Raw genomic sequence first — 7,167 nt, 5'->3', positions numbered from 1 at the left:
ATGTAGGGGCTGGAGGAGGTTACAGAGATAGGGAGGGGGTGTAGGGGCTGGAAGGGGTTACAGAGATGGGGGGAGAGAACGAGGTTTGAAAACACGGATTACGGTTTATTGATTGAAGCGTTGACAGTACAGGACAACGAATGGCAGGAGGTAATGGGGTTCAGTGAGAGTTGGTATGCGGTGGTCTGGGGTCAGAGGTTATGGTGGTTGGTTGGGTGCAGTGGCCGGTGATGATGTTGGGGGAAGGAAGCTGGGATGTGGGGTGGGGGCGAAGGGTGGGGGAGTTGACTCCACCCAGCATCAGCAGAAATATCCCCCACACCTCACACTGCCTCTCAGTGGCAAGGCTAGGAAGGCAAACAAGTGACCGTCCAGTATCAGACTTTGACACTCCAATAAAGACAGACTCAAAGAGCTGATGGGACTCTGGCACTGTTCCCAGAGCACACTGTGTATCTGCACACAGCACACCACTTAAGCAATTCAGCTGAGTTGTCTAACAGTTGGCACTGCCACATCTAGCACCAAGCTCTGCCCCAAATCCTCAAACACAATGAACTGACTCCATCCCAGCCAGTCCCTGGGCTTTCGAGCATGTGAAATAATTTAGAGTACCACAAACAAAGATTAACATATTGCGTCGGGGAGATTCTCCCGCACTTAACGTTAAACCTAAGTGCTATTATACAGTAGCAGTGAAATCCATTAAATCTTCTGTATTCTTAAGCCATTATTGATTTGTGGAAAGTGAGTTAGCAAGGCGGGCTACACGACACAGTATCACTCGGTGAATTAGTGGTTGGAAGGTGAGACTTTCCAAAGCGGTAGAAATGTTAAAGAGATTCGCTCTCACTGTCCTTAGTCCCTGCCTCTAGGGACGGATGTGCTTTATAACACACTAGCCTTAACCCAACACAATTCAGAGAGGGGTGTGGGAGCTGGGAGACACATTTCAGATCCTTAGAAGGAAGCTGTAACGTCATGCATTTGCGTACACGTCAGATGGACTCACCCAGCCAGGAAAAGAAAGGGCTATTCGGCCCATCCTGCCCGTGACAGCTCTTTGAGAGACCTCTCCAATAAGTCCTACTACCTCCCAGCCATTCCCGCCTCCTCCATCCTTCCAGGAGCTCCCTTGGTTGAAAGTTAACTGTTGCACCTACCCCCTTCCTGGTAGCAGCTCCCAGATATAACAACTCGCTGCAACAGCAAACCAATTCTCCTCCACCCACCCCCCAACTAACCCGCTGCGTCCATTCCCTTCATTCTCTCCAACTACCTCCGGTGACTGACCCTTCTGCCTCCCACCCCCCCCCCCAGGAGAGTAGCATTTTCCCCCTTGACCAACCCCCCAGTGACTTCTGAACACTCCCATTCACACCTCCCCCTGAACCTTTCCCAGGGGATTCGTCCCGGCATCTTTCAATGAACTGAAGACCCTCACCTCCCACTAGCACTGTCCTGGCAAATCTGCCACCGCACGTCCCTCTCTGAGGCTCATGTGCTGAGTAGTTACGGGCACAGTGCCCCCAACTCTGGATGCTCCTGTACTGGCTTTCCGACTGCATCAGAAGCACTTGTTCAACTCCTTATTGAGCTGCTCGTTGTTATCGTTTGTGCAGAACGCTTCTGTTTGGGCAATTCCACACTAGGCGTCCCAGTGGATTTGCGAGCAAAGACCCTGGTTTGTAAGAATATACATGGCTTATTACCAATGGGTCGCAATTAAGGTCTGACAGAATTAAACCTGTCTCCAAAGCACCCACCCTCCTTCCTCCAAACCCCACCCCTGCTCCCCAGAAAGCTTGCAACCTGAAGTGACAGGCAAGAAAATAAAATCAGCACCTGACCTGGTTCAAGTGAAAGCCTTGCTCATTGAGAGAACACAACGCCCACCCCCCTACCCCACCCAACCTCTTCCAAAAGGGTCACTGAACGTTAACTCTGATTTCTCTCTGCCAGACCTGCTGAGCTTTTCCTGCTCTTGCTTCCTCCCCCCACCCCTCCAAAACCTTCCCACCGGCCCAGGAAGCTCTGGAATCAAAGTTTGGAAAGCTCAGAGACAGAGGGATTCTTACTGTCTCCCACATTTCCCTAAAACCGCACACCGCTTCTGAGACAAAACTTGAAAAAAAAAACACGGCTGAATAATGCACCAACTTAATAAGGCAAGATATTTTGCAAGAAGCGTGACTGGACTCTGTTTTTCTCTCTCCTGTTGGACCCCGAAACGCTAACCCTGCTCTCTCTCTCTCTCTCTCTATCTCTCTCCACAGATGCTGCCAGAGTGGCTGAGTTTCTTCAGCAATTCCTGTGCTTGTTTGTTTCAGATCTACAGTGTCCGCTGCGTTTTTAGTGCACGTATTTGGAAGACTCGATCTGTTTTATCCTGGGTTAGATTAGCACCTGCCTTCCCCACCCACCCTTGCCTTTGCTTTGTGCAACTCGCTCTTTGCCCTCTCCCTGTTTCGGATTAAGAACGCCACAAAAATCCTGAGATAGATACACCTCGGGAGTTGGCACGGATGAATGTTAAGTTCCCAAATGTTCACGTGTTAAATGTTTGAGAAAAGAAGGAAAATGGCAGCCAAACCCCAGGACTTTCCCAGCCCCGCCCGCTGAATTCCCTGCAACATTTATTCCGGATGAATATACAGGTAAAGTGCTGCTGCACACCGTCCACCTCTTCTCCCTCATCCACCGCCCGGACACACCTTGGCGTGCCCACTTGCCACAGGGCGGTGGGGATCCCCAGTGGAGGGCTCTCTACGCGGGAGTCCTCCCCCTTTCTCTCGGGGATCTGGGGTGGAGGGTGCTGCACGCGGCGGTCCCCTGCAACCGCAGATTGCAGTGGTTCACGGACTCCCAGCCCAACTGCTTGTTCTGTGGCGCTGTGGAGTCCGTGGACCACGTGTATATTGGGTGTGGGCGTTTGCACTCCCTTTTTGATTCCCTTAAAACCCTTCTCCTCTGTTTTTGGCTGCACTTCAGTCCCACGCTCCTGATCTTTGGGCACCCGGTACGGAGGAAGGAGGGCAGGTCTGAAGACCTCCTCGTGGGCCTGCTCCTGGGCCTGGCCAAACTGGCCACCAACAGGTCCAGGCAGCGGGCCGTGGAGGGGGTCATTAGGGCCGACTGCCTGCCCCTCTTCCGCGGTTACGTTAGAGCCCGGGTGTCCTTGGAGAAGGAGCACGCGGCGTCGACCAACACCCTGGAGTTGTTCAGGGAGAGGTGGGCGCCGCAGGGAGTGGAGTGCATCATTTCTCCCTCCAATTCTATTTTGATTTAGCCCCTACCCAATTGAATAAAAATTCGTACACCTTGTGTCTCTCACTGTGTCTCACACCTGCACACACACAACATGGGTGCTGGGGAAAAAATAAGCACTACCACAGTTAGGCGGGAGTGTGGGGGGGAAAAGAAAAAGAATAATTGAGAAGAGAAAGAAAAAGAGAGAAAAAAATTTGCTGTAGTTTTAACTCCCGTTAGAGAGAGACTTGATGATGGTTTACTCTGATGGTCTCTGCACCTTCAGGCAAGGGAAGCGGACTGACAAGGAAACTTCAGCCAGTGTAGGAATTGTTGGGGTCAAATTAAAGAAAAAAGTTAGGGTCACTGATTTGTTTTCCCCATACATTCATTCACAAATGGACCAGCATTTATTGCCCATTCCTAATTGCACAGAGGCTGTGGGTCTGGAGTCACATGGAGGCCAGACCAGGTAAGGATGACAGATTTCCTTCCCTCAAGGGCATTAGTGAACCATTTGGGGTTTCCCACCACCAATCGGCCATGGATTCGTAGCCACCATCTGACCCTTAACTCCTGATTTTTATTGGATTGGAATTCCACCGTCTGCCATGGCGGGATTTGAACCTGGGTCCCTGGATGAATTGTCCAGCGACAACACCTCTCGGCCCACCCTCACCCAGCAAACTGACACACCCCCTGCCAGACCATAGGGCTGTTCTCTCATCAGAGAGAGAGATGATTAGGGGAGGTTTAACTGCACCTCACGCAAGGGAAGATGTTGAGGAGGGGAGGCCTTCAGTGTTACCAACTCCACTGCGGGATTCGAACCCACGCTGTTGGCATCACTCTGCACTGGCTGAATGGAATCCAATGGGAGGGTGAACTGGTGTAAAATCTGGGAGTGGCAATGACGTCATTTGACCACTAGGGAGCGGCATCGCGTGAGGCAAACGCTGCCACCAGATGGCAGCACTGCTGGAGAAAATTTGGATTGTGAATCCACTTGGGGTGGGATTTCAAACACAGCCAGCATCCTCAGCCCTCAGTTACCACCTCGGCAAGCCTACTCTACCTCATTGGAGGATTAGATTCCTTACAGGGTGGAAACAGGCCATTTGGCCCAACAGATCCACACCGACCCTCCAAAGAGTAACTCACCCAGACCCATTTCCCACCATTTACCTCTGACTAATGCACCTAACACTATGGGACAATTTAGCATGGCCAATCTACCCTAACCTGCACATCCCTGGGCACTATGGGTAATTTAGCATGGCCAATCCACCCTAACCTACACATCCCTGGGCACTATGGGTAATTTAGCATGGCCAATCCACCCTAACCAACACATCCCTGGGCCACTATGGGAAATTTAGCATGGCCAATCTACCCTAACCTGCACATCCCTGGGCACTATGGGTAATTTAGCATGGCCAATCCACCCTAACCCACACATCCCTGGACACTATGGGACAATTTAGCATGGCCAATCCACCCTAACCTGCACATCCCTGGACACTATGGGACAATTTAGCATGGCCAATTCACCCTAACCTGCACATCCCTGGGCACTATGGGACAATTCCCATGGCCAATTCACCCTAACCTGCACATCTTTGGACTGTGCGAGGAACCCGGTGCATCAGAAGGAAACCCATGCAGATTGGGGGAGAATTTGCCCGACAGACAGTTGCCCGAGGCTGGAATCGAACCCGGCTTCCTGGCGCCGTGAGGCAGCAGTGCTAACCGTGATGTCGCCCACCGTGAGGAAGGGGGCTGCTCTCTGTTTCTCTCTTTCTCTCATTAGAGTTGCTCTCTCTCTCATTAGAGCCAACCATTTCCTCCTGGCCCAGAGTTTGGGACACTACCACTGCGCTAGGAGAGCCCTTCGAGCCAAGCAACTGTCAAACGAGCATAGGAGGAGGCCATTCAGCCTCTCCTAGCCATCCCTATCATCTAATAAGATTGCGACTGATCCATGACTGAATGCCGACCAGATACACCCTTCATCCCCCATTGGGTAACTGGAAACCTATCGCTCTCAAGGATCTTGTATCGACTAACCCTCTGCAGAAATGATCCCAGGTTTTTTCCTCCTGAGCGGTTTGTTAAGGAGACTCCCTGGAAAAGATCGTGGCGGTGTGTGCATGTGTGTGAACGATCGACTTGCTCCAATGGGCCATGGGTAAAGGAGATGCGTAGGAAGATCCCATAGCATTTCCTGAAAACAATCGCCTCCTTCACAAGTTACAATGACAAAATCCCACCACTGATTAGGGTTAGAGGCTTTTTGGCCCTTCAAGTCTCCTATCCCCATTCTCCAAGATCATGGGCAGCACAGTGGCTCAGTGGTTAGCATTGCTGCCTCACAGCATCAGGGACCGGGGTTTGATTCCCATCTTGGGCAACTATCTGTGCGAGCTTGCACATTCTCCCTAAATTGCGGCACGGTGGCCCAGTGGTTAGCACTGCTGCCTCACAGCGCCTGTAGACCCGGGTTCAATTTGCACATTCTCCCCGTGTCTGCGTGGGTTTCCTCCGGGTGCTCCGGTTTCCTCCCACAGTCCAAAGATGTGCGGGTCAGGTGAATTGGCATGCTAAATTGCCCGTAGTGTTAGGTTAAAGGGGTAAATGTAGGGGTATGGGTGGGTTGCGCTTTGGCGGGTCGGTGTGGACTTGTTGGGCCGAAGGGCCTGTTTCCACACTGTAAGTAATCTAATCTAATCTAAGTAATCTAATCTAATCTAATCTAAATTGCCCGTAGTATTGGGTTCAATAGTCAGGGCTTAATGTAGGAGAATGGGTCTGGGTGGGTTAGCCTTTGGAGGGTCGGTGTGGACTTGCTGGGCTGAAGGGCCTGTTTCCACACTGTGGGGAATCTAATCTAATCATGGCTGATCTTCTAACCCTGCCCCCTCCACTTTCCCCCTCATCCCTCGGTTGTGAGAAATCTCCCGACCTCAGTCTGAAGTGGTCAGACTCTTACCCAAAGATTGGCGTTCGCCCACAAACGCCACCCCTTCTACCCCTAACCATGTTGTGAGGGGATGGGGTGAGGGTGGTGGAGCGGAAACAGCCCCAAATGTACGACGACAGAAAATTAACCCTTTCTCGACTGGTCCAACACGGCCCACTTTCCCCAGGGCAGAAGATGGTACCAGTGATCATAAATCAACATGCTGGCCAATCAAACCAAATCTTCAATCTAAAGATACAACACCCTGTTACAACATGGGTAGAGGATGGGAAAAGGTACAGCCAGTTGGAGAAAAGGTGGTTCTCGCTAGAAACAGTGACACGACACCGATGGTTTTTGCCTCGCATCAGGACCAAGTTGCAAGAATGCCAAATTTCAAAGGGAACTGCAATTTACACCGCACTAGAAAATGGTGCAGATTAGTTTTTTTATACAGAGTCCCTATAGTATGGAAACAGGACCTTCAGCCCAACAAGTCCAGACCTACCCTCTGAAGAATAACCCACCCAGACCCATTCCCCTACGTTTACTCCTGACGAATGCACCCAACCTACACATCCCTGAGCACTATGGGTAATTTTACATGGCCAATCCACCCTAACCTACACATCCCTGGGCACTATGGGACAATTTAGCATGGCCAATCCACCCTAACCTACACATCCCTGAGCACGATGGGTCATTTAGCATGGCCAATCCACCCTAACCTACACATCCCTGGGCACTATGGGTAATTTAGCATGGCCAATCCACCCTAACCTGCACATCTTTGGACTGTGGGAAGGAAACTGGAGGAAACCCACGCAGACATGGGGAGAATGTGCAAACTCCACACAGACAGTTGCCCGAGACTGGAGTTGAACTGGGGTGCCTGGCGTTTGTGAGGCAGTAGTGCTAACCACTGGGTCACCGTGGCAAGTTAAGACCTGGGGCTGTCA

The 7,167-nt window shown here is 51.4% G+C and overlaps 1 protein-coding gene across 2 annotated transcripts in view; it reads left to right on the top strand.

Annotated features, from left to right (window-relative positions):
• The window catches only part of si:ch211-79k12.1 (uncharacterized protein LOC568891 homolog), a 28,738-nt gene extending 26,269 nt beyond the window's left edge, over positions 1–2,469 (top strand). For both annotated transcript variants that reach the window (XM_043683283.1, XM_043683284.1), the window contains one exon: positions 2,277–2,469. The gene's annotated coding sequence lies outside the window, so the exon portion shown is untranslated. The remainder of the gene's footprint in view (positions 1–2,276) is intronic.
• Positions 2,470–7,167: the final 4,698 nt, after the last annotated feature.

This window comes from Chiloscyllium plagiosum, chromosome 47 (assembly GCF_004010195.1).
Source record: "Chiloscyllium plagiosum isolate BGI_BamShark_2017 chromosome 47, ASM401019v2, whole genome shotgun sequence".
Taxonomy (NCBI): Eukaryota; Metazoa; Chordata; class Chondrichthyes; order Orectolobiformes; family Hemiscylliidae; genus Chiloscyllium; species Chiloscyllium plagiosum.
This window is presented reverse-complemented; position numbering and strand designations above follow the sequence as displayed.